Source organism: Sciurus vulgaris, assembly GCF_902686455.1.
Source record: "Sciurus vulgaris genome assembly, chromosome: 2".
Taxonomy (NCBI): domain Eukaryota; kingdom Metazoa; phylum Chordata; class Mammalia; order Rodentia; family Sciuridae; genus Sciurus; species Sciurus vulgaris.
In genome coordinates this window covers 180,383,203-180,402,575 of record NC_136462.1, presented here as the reverse complement: position 1 = coordinate 180,402,575, position 19,373 = coordinate 180,383,203, and the positions used below count along the sequence as shown (strand labels likewise).

Sequence of the window (19,373 nt, the reverse complement as noted above, 5' to 3'; positions counted from 1 at the left end):
GTTTTATCCACTCACACCTCCTATTTCCTTTGGTCAGGTGAGGATGGTGAAGAATAGAGCAACCCCTATGTATGATAACAGGCAACTCTGAAATAAGAGTAACACTGTTGTAAATCTTTGGTTTGTATGAACTCATTTAATCTTTATAACCAAATTTTTTATAAGGTCAGTGTGTTACTTTATTCTCTATTTTACCAATGGGGAAAATGAGGCACAGAAAAGTCGCCCAAGTTAGTTGCCCACAACTAACATATGGTAAAGCTAGAACTTGAACCCAGAAGTTCAACTCCAGGACTTGTCTCTTAACCACACACTACTAACACTTCTCAGAAACAGAAGGTGGCAAAAAACGTGTTTTCTAGTTCTAGCTGTAGTCTAGGTTCTAGGCTAAGCACTTTATATGCATTATCTTATTTCAGAGAGGGAGTGAGAACTGCTTCAAGACATGAGTAAAGACAAAAACAAAGACCTGAAGGCATCTACAGGCCCAGGTCAAAGGACAAACTAGGGAGTAGATGGTAAGGGAACTGACTATCAGCACCTCCAATTCCACATGTCAACAAGGTGAACTATCTTCTACTTCCCAGCCTCCAAGGTTTAGCAAGTGGTATAACTATTTCTCCAGGTTCTTAACACTCCAAATGTTCATACTGTTAATCCTTCCTTTCCCTTTTCCACAACTGCAAGTCCTTGTGTTTTGCTTTGGTTTTCCCTCTTAGGGTTCTATACTCAAAATGTTTTTTTCTTTATTCCCTACTGTGTTAACTTCTTTTTCTTCTTACCAATCTATCTACCTCCATACCTACCTATCAAATGCTGGGTGAGAATCACCCCCAGGGCTTCATGCATGCCAGGCAAGCACTCTACCACTAAGTTCAGCCCTCAACTTCTTTTTAAGGATTGAATTATTAGGGCTGGGGGTGTAACTGAGAGGTAAGGTGCTTGCCTAGTGCATGGCACATTGTGAGGCCCTGGGGTCTATCCCTGCTACCAAAAAAAAAAAAAAAAAAAAAAAAGAGGATCACATTATCTCCTCCGCTGTTAGAATATTTCTTAAAGATTAAAAATGACTGGCATTACAAGGACAGGCTGTCATAGTATTTCCCATCCTCCTACTCCAATCCACTGCCATCCACACTGTGAAATTAATGGTCCTAATGACCCTCTCACCTGCTTAAAAAAAAAGTCAAGGTTCAAAAAACAACTCATCCTTGCTCTCTAGGTATGCCACGATCTGGTCATCATCTGCCTTCACCTCTACTGAGCTTTCCAGCTCCCACACCTTTATCCATGCTAATGTTCACTTGTACCTATTCAAATCCTTCTTAATCTTCAAAGTTTGCAAATCTATGAAGTTATTCTGAATACTTTCTCACCACTCTATAGCCTTACTATGTAGATGGTTCTGAATTAGGGCTTATGGAGAATGCAGGAAGACTGAGATTAGTTCTCATTCTTATGCCTCTTATGGTTCCACTGTCTCAACTTCCCACAAGTGACTGCTAATAATATTGGGCAGATCTAAAATTGAAAGAACTTCAAATATTGTAAAAGTGGACAAAGAAATCAGTCTGACCAGGTCTCTGAAGTTTCACAGGAGTGAAGATTTAAACTAGACCTTGATACAGGGAAAGACACCATTATGCCCCAGGCACTATGGATAGAAGTTAAGCAGTTAATCCTCATAATATGAAGTAGATGACAGCATGCCCATTTTATAGCCAAAGTATTGAAGATAGGTGAGGTTACATGTTTCATTCATGATCAAACAGACAGGAATGTGAACTTAGGCTTTTCCAAAGCCTATGTGTTTCCTCTTACTTTATATAGGTCAGCCTTACTTCATTACAGAGCAACATGAAAGTAGGCCCAGATGAAACTGTGAAGTTTCCACTACCTCAAAATTCAAATTACTTGACTTGGGGTAAGGGGTGCCTACTGCTATGTATTCCCTGTAAGACTGTGATCTTATGGCAGGATTAGGGACTTATTAAATATAACAGCCTGTTATGGTTTGGATGTGAGGTGTCCCGCAAAAACTCACATGTGAGACAGTGCAAGAAGGTTCAGGAGCAATGATTGGGTTGTGAGAGTCTTAATCTGATCAGTGATTTAATCCCGATAGGTATCACTGAGTGGTAAACTGAAGTGGTAGGGTGTAGCTGGAAGAGGTGGAATTTGGGGCGTGGCTTTGGGTATATATTTGTATCTGTTGAGTGGAGATTTCCTGATCACCATATAAGCTGCTTCCCTCTGCCACACTGTTCTGCCTCGATGTCCTGCCTCTCCTTAAGCCCTGAGAAACAGCCTGCAGTCTATAGATTAAGATCTCTGAAACTGTGAGCCCTCAAATAAAACTTTTCCTTTTCTACAGTTGCTCTGGTTGGGTCCTTTTTGTCACAGCAGCAAAAAAGCTGAATAAAACACAGTCCAATCAATCACGTGACAGCCTGGCAGGTAGGAGATACTAAGTATTTCAGGAACACATGTTTGGAGAAACACCTGCCCCACAAATCTTTGTTCTGAAGACTAAAAGAAAGGTCCAAAATCTCAAGCTCCATGTTCTGTCAGCCTCAATCTCTATCAATCTCAAGTATCTACTAGTCTGTTGGTTAGAGGTATCCTTTTCTTATTTTCAAGAGTAAGGGGGGAAATAAAAAATACGGGAAAATCCATGTGTGATTTTAGAAGAAAAAAATACAGTAAGGGGGAAAGTGAGAGAAAAAAGGATAAGAGAAGTTGGGCAAGAGTAGAGAAAACAGGAAGCAAAAAGGAGAAAAGGTAAGGAAGGAGTCAAACAGAAAGAAAATGTTGGGCAGCACTGAAATGTCTGAGGCCTAGAGTTTGAACAAGGTTTCTTTTTCTTTTTTCTTTCTGGTTCTAAAACAGAAGTTTTGTTCTGTTTTCTGTTTGGGTTTTTTTTTGGGTTTTTTTTGTTTGTTTTGTTTTTGGTTTTTTGGTTTTTTTGTGGGCCTTGTGCTTGACAGGCAAGCACTCTATGAACTGAGCTATATCCCCAGCCCTTGTTTGTTTTTATAGTAGTAGAAAATTCCTTTTTATAAAGTTTAAATGAAGGGACAAACCCCAGACCATTCCATCAGCAGGTGAAGTAAAACACTTAGGCTTCTCAGGGTTCCCATGCCAAGCCCTCACTAACTGCCCCAGCCAACCCCAGTCTGGTTGAGGCTGAAGACTGGAGAGGTCAGCAGGTTCTTCCTCTATGTCATGGCCTCCTCCTCTACCAAGGTAACCTCAGACTAGTAAGACTATCCTTCCTAGGGGATACGCAGATACTAACATGATCTGGAGCCTTCCCCATAGTTCCATGTCATAAAAGCTTTGTTGAATCCTAAAAGGAAGATATTTCTTTCTGTTGAATCCTTCAAATATGTACAAGTGAACTGGCAAAGTCCCTTCAGAACTGTCTAAATCCTGGGTCTAGACCTACAGTTCAACTCTTTTTAGGTCTGATCTATACATTATATACATGTATCTCTCCTTGCTAAATCAGTAGAGAGGATACTGGGCTGAGAATCAGAAACCCTAAAATCTAGCTCCAGTTCTGTTTCTAATCACTGTGTGACTGAACAAATCATTTCACCTTCTTGGACCCTCGTTTTCAGATCTATAAAATTAGGGTGATCATATCTGTTCTTCTAAAGGATCAAAGAAGACTTCCAAGAATAAGTTAACTGTTGAAATCTATGGTTTGATATGAAGCACTAACAAAGGAAGGAATGACCTCTGTAACAGGTCTCTATAATAATCTTTTCAGTTAAAAGAATGTGCCGAGTGAAAAGAATTAGGAAGCACTAGGGCAGTGTCACTGTCTATACCTCCATCAAAACAGGTACCAACCAAACCTAGAAAAAGCTCAAAAACTATATGCACACAATCCCAATAGGTACAAGCAGACATAAACCAAGAACCAGTTTTTGCTGGCTTGTACCTAATAATTTGTGAACTAAGAAGTCACAAATTATTCAGGGAAAGTGACAGAAGGGCAAAATAATCAACTTAGTGGTCAAGAGCCTATGCTCTAGATTAAGAGACACCTGGGTTTGAATCCCAGCTCTGCCTCACTGGCTTTATAACCTTCAGCAAGTTATTTATTCTCTGTGCCTCAGTTCCCTACATTTGATTTGGTTCCTGCTTTGTAAATGGGTCACTAAGAAAAAAATGACATACTATGGGAAAGCCCTTTAGGAGCGCCCTGCAATAACTACTCAATGGCAAATATTGTTATTCCATTCAAGTAACACAAAAGGATAAATACGAAGCAATAAGTTCTAAGAAAAGGAAAAAAATGTAACTTCCTACTGCTATATATAATGCCTTGTGCCCAAAGCCTTAATTACTCTCATTTATTCCTAATGACCTTTTAATGTCACAAAAATTATCCCCATCTTACAGAAGAGGAAACCAAGCCTCAGAGAAATAAAAGTACCTTGTCTAAAACTACACAGCTGGAAAGCAGAAATTACTGGTACCCAGATCTGCTCCAAAGTGTCTTTCACTATATATCTTACACTTTCTTATTCCCAAAAATAAATATAAAAATAGGAGCCAATAATAAAATTTTAGGAAACATCAAATTCTCCCATTTTGTACTAGGTTTTGCATGCCTGAAGCAAAGATGGGGGGAAGGAATCCAAGTTCATCAACAGGCCCTCCCAAGGAGACCTCCTAAGGTGTTCCTTACTGAGTGTTTACAGGGGATTTTATGACAACCTAAAGAAATGTTACTAACAAGTTGGCCTGTCCTGAATCAAAATACCTGATCAAAACGCCTTATACACGGATATGGACAGCTTTCCAAGAATCAGCATGTACTGTGTCCTGAGTATGTGCTCTGTCCACATTTTTGGGAAGTACTCTAGTATGGCCCAGATAAGTACCAAGTTAGTCTAAAGAGAAATGTTTCTCATCTGGGCCATGTTATTATATTCAAGCATTCCATCTAAAAATAATAGGAACAGGTGCTACAAGGGTACAAGGAAACCAGGAATCTATAGCTGGAGGCTAGAGGAAGAAAGTCAAGAAATGAATATAAAGAGAAAATTATAGGAAGACAGGAGGACTTGGACTTAAAAAGGTGAGGAATCAAGCAAAAGGTCAGGGACAAGAAAAAAGGGAGAACTTCAGGGAACAGAAGAGGAAAGACTGACAGAAAAAACATCATCTACATTTATAAAACTTGGGAGTCGGGGGAATGAAGGAAATTAAAAATAAGTCAGGAAAATTGGTTGAAAGAGGTGTTACTGGAGTGGCATCTTCCTCAGGGAAGGGGAAGCTCTTAGATTCTGGGTGGCAACCAAGGCAAGGGTGAACAGTCACAGGAGATAATCATAACCTAACAGCTCCAGGCTCCACAGGCAGGCTCACCTGCACACAGCATCTTACCCACTTATGCTACAATCAGCACTTGCAGGCTCACAACTGCCCAGAAGTAGAGTAAAAGATGACACACAGCAAACAGTCCTTGCTTGTCCCATGAGCCAAGTTTGCCACTGTTCCAAGTGCCCTAACCTCTTAAAAGTCTCAAAAGTGTCCCAATCCTTCTATGAGGCCTGCTTTTCCCAGAATTGACCAAACCCTATGGTCTACCAGACTCCTCTCACTCATAAGGATACCTGACCTTGATGTTTTTGTCTGGAGTAATATACCAACTGGCTGATGTGGGGGTTAAAAAGATGACCTCACAACATAATAAAAATGCAGCGAGGTCACAAAATGGCTCAGTAAAACACTACCCTACTCCCCAACAAAGACAGGTGTCAGGATACCCAGCATATCACAAAAGGAGGCCCAAAAGGACAGCTGGTTTCTTAATGACAGGAGATGTTAAAACTCTTGAGCCCCAACTTATGTCCACATATAAGAACATAATGCATGCCATAAATAAATGAAATAAATGAAACTCAATCCAGTCTTCACGCTGCCTGGAGGACCATCCAAAGAATACAACAGATGTGCAAGACAATCATTCTTGCCTCTGCAAATTCTGAGCACTAACAGCATTTCTCCTTCCTCAGCTAAAGCTATCTCCAGTTCTCCCCTCCTCCTCCTCCTTTAGAAGAACCAACCCTGCAGGAATTATCAAGGGAGGCACAAGTAATTACTGTTTTCTTTCCTCCATGCTAATGAGACAGTTGGATGGTTCCCCTTCCCCCTCTTGAGCTGAGAGAATCTAAAGCTTTATAATCAGTAACCAACACACCAAAGCTAGGGCCACACAGTGCTCTGTGCAACTGAAACTGTGTTGAAGATAGCATTCTGTCCCTGATGAGGCCAGAGCTGAAAAGGTCCTACAATTTACAGAAAAAGAGGTTAGACCAGGGTAGGGAGATCTTTCCAAAGTCACAGAGAGAAGTCACTGGCAAGGACCAGAACAAATTTCCTACTCCCAACCAGGGTATTTTCCACATCACCCTACAATATAGAATGATTTTGAAATTACTCTCAATATACAGTCTGGAACTGCAAGTTTCAAGTTCACATATCAACTCTGGAACAGGTATTTAAAAGCAATGACAAAGCTCTGTAGATGCAGACTTAGTCTGAGAAACCAGGTCTAAGGCGGAAGGCCAGGGTCTAAGACATGATTCCAATTTTACTCCCAAAATTAAAATCACAAGTGTACAATTATGCCCAAAAAATAAAATAAAAATCTGTGATTTTTAGTTGAGATTCAGCTCAATTATATAAAGACTATAGACACAAGGGATTTATCTGGACTTATCCTTAGGAATGAACTTCAGGTCTGGTGGATAAATGTACTCTGGAGTACAGAACACTAGCACCTCAGCACACAGATTAAAAAAAAAAAAAAAAAAATTGAACCCAGCACTCTCAGGGGATTCAATACAAGGGCCCAAGGTGAAACAGGGAGACTAAAAGATACTAGAATGAAATGAGAGCTTGTCATGTCCTGCCTAACTATGGTCAAAGAAAAAGGAAGATATGATCTCTAGGAAAAGGAGCCAGCATTTGCAAATGCTGTGTTGAGAAGAAAATGGTTAATTTTTAAGCTGGAATAACTTATAAAATTTAACAAGGTTTGTTTTTTCAACCTGAAGACAGATTCCTACATTCCCTTGCCTTGCCTCTCAATGACTACCCCAGTGCTACCATTCCAGGTGGGCTTCACCAACTCAAATTGTTTTCAGACTAATTATGACTCCAGGCTGAAAAAAATTTAAAACAGTCTTAGCCTTAAATCCCATCCACTACCCATATAAGCCTGGGTACCAACTCTTCCTCTGCTCTTGTGGTACTCCAGCATATGGTCAGTGCTGACTTCAACTTCTAGAAGGCACAAAAAACAGGTGCTTTATTCTACAAACAGGCCCAGGTCCATGTGAGAGGTCCTGCATTTGGTCAGCTGCCTAAGATTTCAGGCCCCTCCTAGAACTACTCCAAGGCCAGGCCTCTCCCACCAATGGCCATTCTCCAGAGATTGCCTGCCAGTCAGGACTTCCACCTTCCTGCAAAGAAGGCAGCATGGTTTAGTAGAAACAGCATGCAAACACACCTGCAGTTGAGCCCTGGCTCTGACACCCAACCTGGGTAACATTAGCGCTTTGATCACTCTGTTTATAGGACTCTTTTTACAACACCCATGATTCCTTACCCAGAAGCAAGGAATATCTAGCTGTTCCCTTTATATCCTCAATGAGTCAGGCATTAACAGTCATTGTTTACTTAATAATATTTTAAAATTTCTCATGTGTGTAAAATGGTAATAGGGGGATGGGTATAAATTTAAAGTTTATAAATTGCCTGGATCAGTATCTGGTTCTTCTTCTAATATATATTGGATACTCAGGGGCAAGTGTTTGCCTGTATTGAACCAGATTGCCCATTCTGGAAACATCATGCTTTGCTGAAATTAAGGTCAGCAGGACCTGGCTCCTAGGGTCTATTCAGCTCTGGCAATCAGACTGACTGCAAGTTCCTAAACCCACCAATAAAAACAACTAGAGATATGACTACTCTCTTCACAGTGAAAGGCAGTGAATTTCAAGTAAATGTGTACAGATATACACTAATACCTAGATCCAAAAGATGGGGGACCTTTGTGGGAGAAGAAATAAAAGGAAAAAGGCTGTGCTCTAAAGTTGGGGACTTAGTGAAAACATTCCAAAAAGCAGTCAAAGTCATCTGTACTGGAACCTACAAGGGCCAGAAATATGAAATGAATTGGTTGAGATTACAGTAAGCCAAAGGCAGAAATAACCTTGGAATTCACCACTGTGGTCTCCCACCTGGTGCTTTGTTTCATCCTACATGGCAAATGTACAATGCTATAGGAAAAAAGGCAGTAAGGTACAGGGACTCAGTGAAGTGGTATAAGAGGCACACAGGGATGTCAAGTTTCCCAGCAGTCTGGCTGGGAAAGGTGACTGAGATAAATCCAATCTTTAGTTTTGCCGGGGTCATACATATCCTGGCAGTTGAAGAGTAGAAATAAGTTCAGTCTGGCCACAACAAATGTCAGCAGTTATGGCAGGACATATATCCTCAAAGTATCACGAGCTCCTCCCCCACAGCTCCTTTGGGAATCAAACCTGCCCAACCTCCCTCAACTTTTCAACTCAAACTGTATTCCAGGTTTTCTAGAATATCTGTCTTTTCCACTAGAAAGCACTCAGACTTGCAAACTGGGGATGAGGTAAAGCAAACAAAGACTAAGAGCTCTATTCCATGAGTAAGAATCAATTGACTGGACTTTTCTTTATTCTACTCACCATATTCACCTGAAAGTCCAGGCAGGTAAGTGACTGGCCCAAAGTAACACTGGTAATAAAAAGCAAATTAGGACTTGCCTGCGTATTAAGTATCCTTTTGTGACAATGGTGACTTCCTACAAATTTGTCTGTTACGAAGTTTTGAGAGGCAGGTAGATCAGGTATTCTCTGCTAAATCATGTTGCTCCTTCTTCTGAAGTCTCATTTGACATCTCCAATCCATTTCAGGGCTAATTCTAACATATATGCTGTCTTACGGTACATATATAATTATCTTCTAGTACAGAGTCCAACAAACATTTTTGTATACAGCCAGATAGTAGTTTAGGGTAGGTGCGCTATAATAGACTCTATAGTAAAACTCTGTCACTGTAGTGCCAAAGCAACCATAAATGAACAAATAAGTTCCTTGGGTTTGTAGTTGTATACCAGTAAAAACTACAAAAAGGCAATGGTTACCTTCAGTGCATGACTCATAGTTTGCTGACATCTTTTCTAAGTAATCTGTCTCCAGTCTAATATAACAATCCACCATACACAATGTATCACAACTCTGCATCCTCTATAGATCCCTCTTGCCTACAGGATAAAGTTTAAATTCTACCTCATACCTACCTCATCCTCTATCTACCATATTCCTTCCCTGCACATTGTACTCTAATCACACTAAGCTGTCACCTAGCAGCTCCTACCTTTGGCCATGCTGTTCCCTAACACCTTCAATGATCTTCTCCACTCCTTTGGCAAAATTCCCTATTCAAGAACAAGCCCAATGCCAAACCTGCTCCACCCCAGTTAGAAGTATACTTTTTCACTCTTCCTGATCACCCCTCCCTCCCAGGTAAAACTTTCTCCCTCCACACGCATTTTCTTATCAGTGCATTACAGCTGTACGTAAGGATGGGATCTGTTATTACATATTGGTACATGCATACAATATAACAATATAATTTGGTCAATATCAATTCCCAGCCCTTCCTCCCTGCCTCTCACCACTTGATCCCTTTCCTCTACTGATCTCCCCTTGATTCTTTTGAGATCCACCCCACCTTTCTTTTTCCTCTCTAGTTTCCACATGAGAGAAAAACATAACCTTCAGAGTTTGACTTGTTTCACTTAACATGATGGTCTCTAGTTCCATCCATTTTCCTACAAATGACACAATTTCATTTTTCTTCATGGCTAAAAGAAATTCCATTGTGTACATACACATTTTCTTTATCCATTCATCCATTGGTAGACACCCAGGTTGGTTCCCAGGAAAATTTTCTAACACATTCTCCATGTTCCTGTTAGAGTGAACTTTCACATGCCTGCCTGTTCTAATATGAGCCCTTGAAAGCAGGAACTATGTCTGATACATCTATACAATATTTCAGGACATGATACACAGTAGGCGCTCAAGCTTTCTACTCACTGAATGAAGTTTGTCCTGCCTCACATAATTTGTCATTCCTATGGCTATCCCTCCCAACTCCCCACAATTCTGTTTCTCAGAAGCAGGGACTATATCTTATTCAACTGTATCCCTTGCGGTACCTAACATAGCACCCAGTGTCTACCCACTTAAAGAGGCTTCTAATCTGATAGTATATTACTAGAACATGGGATCTTTGGTTCTAGGAGATTCATCAATAGATTTTCAGTCTACTTCAATGAGCTTGGGCCCACCTCCCACTCTATCAGGTTCCTTGAGGCTGGTCAGGAAAGTACTTAAGTAGGAGCCAAAATCAGGTATCTCTCAAGATACTGAGTTATACTCAGTATAGATACTATCCTATACAGAGCTAAAGGAACTGGATATATGAAGAGAAGAGGGTTATTTTCAGACTTCCTGTCCCATTCTTAACACTAGTTGTAAACCAACCATAGATCCAGAGTTAGCCCTAGACCAGCAGGATAGTCTTCTAACAAGTGCACGCCCTTGGTTCCCCAAGGCAGGGAATTTCACTGAAGGAGAAAGGCTGTAGTCTAACCTCAACTGAATAGAAAACTCGGAGGTACATGCTAAGAATCATCAGGAGTACAAAGGGACATTTTCAAAGATTAGGGGTCCTGGGTAAATCTGTAGCTCACAAATATAGCTATCCTAGCTTTGTGAATCTATGGGACCAAAGACTAAGCTGCTGATGGGAAAAACAAAAACAACCAAACAAAAGAATTTTTCTCCTAAGCCCAGAAAAGAACAACATTCCATCTGGGTAAGCAAGCTTGTCACAGGCATGGGGTATTTAGCATATCTGCCATTCCAAGATTATGGCTGTCAAGTTTAATTAGGGTAATTAGAGTTAAAAATGTAATTTCGTTTCAGGGGTATTTTGAACAAATTCCATTAATTTCTTTTTTTCTTTTTTGGAACACAGAAGGGGCAGGCTGTGTGGGGCAAACAGGATTTTGTCATCAGAGACTCCAAACCATTTGCCCAGGCCAGAACAACTTTAACCCTGCCAAGAACCCATCACACCTCTGTAGGCTTGGCCCAGAGTACAGAGGTCTGATGCTCTCCAGCTTTCCACCCCTCTTCCCCATAGAATTCTAAGTTTCAAGTGACATCTGCTAATAAATCTACCTCTCCTCCTACCTGCTGCTTCTGCTTTAGCGCTATCCAATGGCTACAGTCTGATCTGGCAAAGAGCTAGGCAGTCAATTCGATTTGCTATGGTTTGCTACATGCTGGGGACAGTTCTAAGGTTTCATGTTTTTGTTTTGCTACTCCCTAGTCTGGGATATCTGTTCCTCCCTTAACTCTTACATTTCCTTCAGAGCTCTAATCCCAGAGTCCCATGTACATGCTTCTATTAAGATACACAAAGCATACTGTGTTGTATCCTTGTCTAACTTTGATGGGAGATTGTGAGATCATCTAAGAAACCTTAGCACTAGCATAAGTCCTGACACATACAAGATGCTCATCAACTATAGGAGGAATTGGGTCTCTGGGCATGTTAAACATTCAGGTTCTCCAATACCTAAAAATATCATCATGAGCTCCTTCCCCATCCTTGCACAAGGCCAATTCAGAAACCTGATTCTGCACTCCACACAGGAGAAAGCCCTCCCATTGATTCCAAATGATGATTGATCTCTCCCATTAGAGCCTGCTCATTCCTTAGGGACCTTGGAAAGGAGATGAGAAAGCAAAAGCAAACAGAGAACCTTTCCCTCCCTACCCCCCAGCACCTGTCCCACCACTGGTTTTAAAGATTTCCTCCAGTGTTTGCAGGGCTCCAGGAAGAGGGCCTGACCTCCACTTCAGTCTAAAGGAAGGTAAGGGAGACCCCCTCATACAAAACAATTCATCAGATGGAAGTGGTGTTGCAGTATAGTACCACAGAGAATACTCTATGTAACACTGGGCAGCCAAGTCATTTCCATTTGCCTTCTCTCAGCTTCACTTTCCTTTTCCCACCTACTCCAAATAAGGCTGGGAGAAATAAACATACAAAAGGGCTTAACCCAGTATTTAATGCTTAGTAGGCATTATATGAGTGACTGTTCATAAGGAAGGGGTCTACACTATGTACCTAACATATTATGTATAAGTCTATAAAAAAGTAAGGAAAATATATTAAAGGAAATTCAAGCTAACCATTTTCCCACTTGCTCAGGGCAGTCCTGTCTGCTATTCCCAGAAGAGGGCTATGCCAGCAAAAATGCTGTGTTGACAAGTGTAACCAGATCCATTTCATGATAATCAGACTCTCCCCAGTTATGAGCACTCCTTAGGCCTCCTCCCAGATTTCCCAGGTCTTACTACAGGCACATATTGATCCTAGGAGATATGTCAATGCCTCTTATAGGAGGTCAGGGCCCAGACTGACTATGCTGGCCTCTGTCCAAATGTCCTGTAATGCCCTGCCCCGTGAGGTAGATGTCAGACTACCCAGGGGTGTAAAAAAAGGTCCCAGACTAAACTCTTCATAGAATAGCACGAAAATTTAGAACTAAAGGGTCCTTTATGAGCTTGGGCTTTGTTACACTACAGTTGAGAAAGCTGAGGTCCAGAAAATATACTTGTCCAAGGTGGTAGAGAAAAATATTGCAGATCTTCTAGTTCTTTCCTCTAAATATTTCTCAACACAGCAGAAGGACACAGGAAATGTGTTAAAAATAGTAGGTTACATCCCAAAGATGCTGTTTAGAACACATTCAGTGACTCTGGCTCTCATTTGCTAAGCATGTGATCATCTTCCAACAGAAGTGAACTCTGAAATCAATGGATTCGGTTTGGACCTGTGTTCAAATCTGCCAAGGGTCATAATGATACCATTTAGAAGCAACCCACCAATGTCTGATCCAACCCTCCCTCTATGCAACATCACAGTGACCCAAGTTCAAAGGATTTGTTATAATTGGTTCAGACTTCCTAACAGTTCACTAGCTTGGCTGTCAGCAAAGATGTTTCCTTTCAAAACTGTTTGAAACTTACCTGTTATACATGTCTATTATAAAGACAAACTTAAGGTAGAGGGTAGTAGTAGCACCTGGGTGGAAGCAGTTATCTGGGAGATGTTACTATATGAAGTATATGGGATCTGGGGCATGGGCAGAGAAATCAGTGCATGTGTAGGCATGTGCAGAGGAGAGGATTTGTGTGGGTGTGTGTGCATGTGTGTAAGGAGATGAACAGTGTGATCTTAAGTCCGAGACAGGCTTACAGATATTTTTGTGGCACACACAATTCCATGTATCTGAGTAGAAGAGTGATTAGGGGGTGTAAGTGGGTAAATATGTGCATATATGGGAGGGAGATATACATGAAAATATAATAGACTTGAAAATATAATAGATAGTATGGATGTATAGGGAAGAGAAGAAATGTATGCACCAGTGACAGAGAGAGAGAGAGAGAGACAGAGAGAGAGAGAGAGAGAGAGAGAGAGAGAGAGAGAGAGAGAGAGAGAGAGAGAGAATATCTCCATTTGCTCACTCTCTCAGGAATATAAGCCTACACAGATGGGAAGTGTATATGTATCTGTTATGTATCTGTGTGGTCTATGTACCCATATGCATGAGAAAACAGATCTAGGAGCATTTCTGACTCATCCAGTGCTGGCTTTGCCTGAAGGCTCGTACCACTCAAGGGCAGACCTGTCTGCAGAAACTTCTCATTAAAATTGACATTTTGACAACCACTGAAAAATAAAATAACGATATCCCCAGCATCATGGAAGGTTAAAAAAAAGTCAATGCCAATAAAACACAAGAGACACATGAGAAGCAATTATGCCACAATTACTTCTCAGTTACTTAACACAAGGGGAGGTGTTATTTGTAGTTAAATATTGTATGGTTGATTCACATCCCCACCCATGGGCTTGGCTTTCCTAGGAAGCAGACAAGAAAAAAGAAGGTTTAAAAAAAAAAAAAAAAAAGTGTAAATAATAAAGTACTTAAAGAGAGAGAATTGGGAAGATGAAAGAAATAGTTGGGAAGAAACCAAAAATAAAGGACAAGAGTCATAAAAGGTAGGTAAAAGAACAGGAAGAAAAATGATTGGAATGACAAGAATAAAGAGAATTTCCTTTACGATAGCCCAGGGATTTAGAACACATTCTAGCAGGAATTGTGGATGAGGGAATGCATGGATTAGTAGGAGCAGCCTGACCTCTCTACTTCCTCACTGATTTTATTCCAACCATGCCCTCACTCTCAAATGTTCTTTCCACATTTTTGCCAACTGAATTTCAGAATCTTCAAGGATATATTCAATGCTACAAGCCTCCAGAAACTTCCAAAAGTTCTCCCAGTTCAAAGTTAAATTTCTTGTGGCCCCGGTGGTGCACCCTTGTAATCCCAGCAGCTCAGGAGGCTGAGGCAAGAGGATCACGATTTCAAAGTCAGCCTCAGCACAAGTGAGGCGCTAAGCAACTTGTTGAGACCTTGTCTCTAAATAAAATACAAAATTGGGCTGGGGAGGTGGCTCAGTGGTTGAGTGTCCCTGAGTTCAATCACCGGTACCCCCACTCCCCCAAAAAAGTTATCTGTTGCCAGGTGCTGTAGCATACACCTGTAGTCTCAGTTTCTTGGGAGGAAAGGGAGGAGGATCCCAAATTAGAAGCCTGTCTCAAAGTATTTTTAAAAAGGCTGGGAAATAGCTCAGTGGTAAAGTTCAATCCCCAGTACCACAAAAACAAAACAAAACAAACAAGAACTCTCAAGAACTCCAGTCACTTCCAAAACACTTTGTTGTATTTCACCTATAGCACTTAACATTCACTTTATATCATGGATTATCAGTACACCTACATTTCTATCATTCATTCTACAAGCACTATTATGCCAGGCCTACTATAGAGACATAAGAGAAACAGATACAACCAACACATAGTTCCTTGACCTCTCATTAATGAAAGAGTTCAAGGATGATAACAGCACTAAAGGGCAACTATAGAACAACAAGCAAAGTACATAAAGGATTAAAATTAATTCTGTTTGTGTAGTGATCAGGAAAGCTTGTGAGAAGGTGCCCAAAGTAGAGATGAAAAGATGAGTAGTTTGTCAGGTGAAGGGAACACTGAGATGAGAGGACCAAGAGGAAAGAGTCAAAACAAAATCACGACAGAGACTGGCATATTCAGAGAACAGAAGCACAGGGAAACTGGTTGGCAAGCACAACACTGCTGACAAAAAGCAGCAAAGAGAGGTGGTATCAGACTCTATCAGTCTTGCAAAGCCAGAGTTTAGATTTTTATCCTTTACAACCTGAGAAAGAAGGTAGAAAAGACAGTTTAAAGAAGTCTCAGTGTCCCCTATTTAGTTAACCCTACTTTACATAGCACCCTCAAAAATACAAAGTGACTCCAATCTCAAGCTCTGCCTATTGCAGTGGCATTACAAGAAATTTCTCAGCAAGAAGGACAACAGTGAAAGAAAAACAAAGGACAGAGTGGGAGAGGGAAAGGATGCAGAAGGAAAGGTAACGGCTCAAAAAGCAAGGACATGAAGAAAAAGAAACAGAAGAGGCAAGAATGACACAAGGAGACAGACTGTCGTTAGCACTGAGGCTTCTTGTTGCTGAGCTGCCTTCTGTATCTTTCTAGGTAAAAAAACAAACAACAACAAAAAATAAATAATAAGGTCAAGCGACCTAACAGACCCAACCTAACAGACCCATTACACCAAGGAAAGGCTGAGCACCGACTGCCACCTTAACCCTCCTCCCCAAGATAAGACCACATAAGTGGTGTCAACCCAGCTTTATTTACCACTTATCCCCAACGTGTGCCAGAAAATCTTCTGCCCCATGCCTTAAAGAATGTATGAGGCAGGAACATCAAAGGCCTGGAGTTTGAAATGGGTCCTGCTCAACCTGTTCAGGGCTTATCATTTTGCTTAGGTCCTAGGAGAAAATTCCAGTTCACTCTCTGGACCTTAGTTTCATGTGCTAAACAAGGCAGGAGTAAACAAGGGCTGAGATAATGAGTACAGTGACACTTTAAGAAGATATGTTTTAGGGGTTGGGATTGTGGCTCAGAGATAGAGTGCTTGCCTAGCAAGTGTGAGGCATTGCGTTCTAGTCTCAGCACTACATACAAATAAATAAAAAAGGTTCATCAACAATAAAAATAGGGCTGGGGAGATAGCTCAGTTGGTCGAGTGCTTGCCTCACAGGCACAAATTCTTGGGTTTAATCCCCAGCACCGCATAAAAAAAAATAAATAAATAAAAATAAAAATAAAAATAATTTTTAAAAAAGAAATGTTTTATCCTGTGGTTTCACGTATATCGTCCAATATGGAGCTGTATGTACCACCTTGAGAAACTACAACACATGTTTACTCATTCACCTCAAAATTACTTAAATCCTACAGCAGGCATGGGAAAACATTTATTAAACAAGACAGACATGGTTCCTACCCTCATGGGGCTCAGAGTTCAGCAAAACATAATGGAAAGTCATACAAAGTAGGAGGCACAAAGAGAAACTAAACAGGATCTACAATTTATTTCACAAACAACCTAGGCAAGTTGCTTAACCTCTCTGAATCTGTTTCTTCCTGTTTAAAAAAAATATATATATTGCCACGGATGGATGGTGGCACATGCCTGTAATCTGAGGGGCTCTGGAGGCTAAGGCAGGAGGATCACAACTTCAAAGTCAGTCTCGGCAAAAGCGAAGTGCTCAGCAACTCAGCGAGACCCTGTCTCTAAATAAAACTACAAAATAGAGCTGGGGAAGTGGCTCAGTTGTCAAGTGCCCCCGAGTTCAATCCCCCACACCCATCCCACCCCAAAAATGTTTAGTTAGGCAGTTGCTGCTGCAAAGTTCTTTAAACCAAAACTCAAAACAATCACAAGAACTTTTTGAGTTCCCAACACTTAATAGCTAGCTTTTTCTCTTTATCTGGGAAATCATGATCAGTTGTAATGGAAATTACCATGGAGTTCCACGGGATGACAATGTTATAGTAATTACAAGAAGTCAAAGGGAAGAGGCAGTAAGAAAAGTCACTTACTCAAAAAGTCACCTACTTTCCATACATAATAGCTGCTGCACACTGCAAATGGAGGGAAAACAAGACCAGGAACTAACTCCTACATAAAACAACAGTTTTGATTTTAATTAGATGTTGTGGTTTCTTAACACCTCATATCAATTTCCATCCCTACACCCAGTATGCAAGTATTATGGACAGGGGAAAAGCAAAAGAAAAAAAAACTTAGTAGGGTACACTGGCACACACCTGTAATTCCAGTTATTTGGGACATTGAGCCAGGAGAATTTGCCTGAGCAATACAGCAAGACCCTTTCTCTAGTGGGAGAAAAAAGCCAATCTGACAAAGACAAGGTCCACTAAGTCTTGGCTAGTTTGCTGTCCGTGTTAAGTTCTAAAACAGGCCCAGACACTGACCAAATAGCCAACAGTGGCACCAAAAAAAAGATCATTCCCTTAGTCCCAGAGAAATTACCTGTACTGTAACTAGGTAAACTCCTTTTAATACTAAAGAGTTCCTTCCATCTAGAGCTGGGTTGGTCCTTGGAGGCTAAGCAAGTAAGAAAACGAAGTGCCCAAGCGTTACAAGAAAAAAGTGCTCGCCTGGTAATAAACTGCGACTGGCACTGAGTAGGGGTAACTGGTGCTGGGTAGGCTTATGAAAGAGACAATAAGAAATGGTGTGGCTTTGACTAAACTTGAGAACGAATAGCGTCCTACCTAGAGGAGTCTGACAATAAGTAAGCAGTAAATGGGGGGAAAAAAAAAAAAAAGAAAGAAAAAAAAAGAAATGAATGTGAGGTTGTAAATTCTAATTAAACACAGGCAAGCCTGTCTACCAAGAGTCATAATATAAGAAGGCCCAGTGGCTTGAGAGTGAAGCTCTCTGAAAGAACACCTAGGAGCTACCTATTCCCACTCCTGTGACTAGGAAAATTGTTCATGATCAGCATCAGGCTCCAGCCTCTGCTACTTCCTCAAAAACCCTCTCTTTAACTTGATTATCAGTCACCTCATAGCACACATGCCAGGGCTATCTCCACTGAAGCAGTCCCAATCTTCCCAGGCTAGGGTCCAATTCAAAACAAAACTACTATAGGCCTAACACATCCCAAAGGGCTCCCAGTTCTTGATCTGATCTAGTGGGTAAGACGATCTGAACAGATCTGGAACAGAAAGCATTTAGGAGTCCCCAGTGAGATAAAGTATGAGCAGCTTGGCTCCACCAAAAAGGTTACCTTTAAGACTCTTCTCCCCTGAATTTCACAACTAAAAAATTTCTTTTCATTGCAAAAAAGCAAAATTGCCTCCATTACAATAAGATGCCATTGGAAGTGGATAGTACCAACGCTTAATGTTTGCTCACCCTTAAAGCAGGATGGCATTTCATGCTTCACTCCATCATTATTCTCTCATCTTCAGATTCCTTCATCATTTCCATAAAAGCAATAACAACTTTGCCAGACAGAAGAGAAAAAAGACTAGGTGCCCTTGAAATAGTAACTCAATACAAGGAAGGAAAGTATACTGCTGGAGAAAAAATTGTATTTACCAAGTTCCCCCAGCTAGAGGTATGAACACACACACACACACACACACACACACATACACACAATTTTTAGAAAAGGCACCTAAAAGTACCAACAGAACTAACTTCTTAGGGATGAGGTGAGAATTAAGTAAGATTTTACATGTATAAAGAACTTAGCACATAGTAACCTTCAGTAAATATTAGGTCAATTAGCATGAACACAAGTACTAAGAATGGTATCTTGACAAAGTTGGCACACAATTCAGGGTAGCTATTATTAATATAAAAGATGGTTTAGAACTCAGGTCAGATTTTTAATCAAGTACCCAACATGACAAGGGGCCTAGACACCCTCTGGTGACTATCTCCAGTGACAGCTCTAGCACCCTCAGTCTCTCTTAACAAACACCCTAGGACTTGGCACAGGATCAGGAGCTATTTAACATGAAGGTGCTGCTCTCTGGGAGCATCCAGGGCCATCTTATTTTCCCCAAACAGGTAATTTAAGGTACATTTTCTAATATTTGCTGAGAGAACAAAGAGAAAAGGTTCTAAGACATGATCAATGTTCACACCAGCCTTCAAAGTGATTTGGTAAAACTACAGAAAATAAAACACCCAGCTAGGGTCCACCAGCAGGATAAAAGCTGACAA

The 19,373-nt window shown here is 40.8% G+C and overlaps 1 protein-coding gene and 1 long non-coding RNA gene across 9 annotated transcripts in view; one reads left to right on the top strand and one right to left on the bottom strand.

Moving 5' to 3' along the window:
• RALY (RALY heterogeneous nuclear ribonucleoprotein) overlaps nucleotides 1–19,373 on the bottom strand; it is a 75,729-nt gene that overhangs the window by 46,345 nt on the left and 10,011 nt on the right. The gene's annotated exons all lie outside the window — the stretch shown is intronic.
• On the top strand, nucleotides 378–17,942 carry LOC306648583. The gene is made up of 2 exons (XR_013760391.1): nucleotides 378–13,580; nucleotides 13,634–17,942. It is a non-coding gene; the product is annotated as an uncharacterized lncRNA (long non-coding RNA).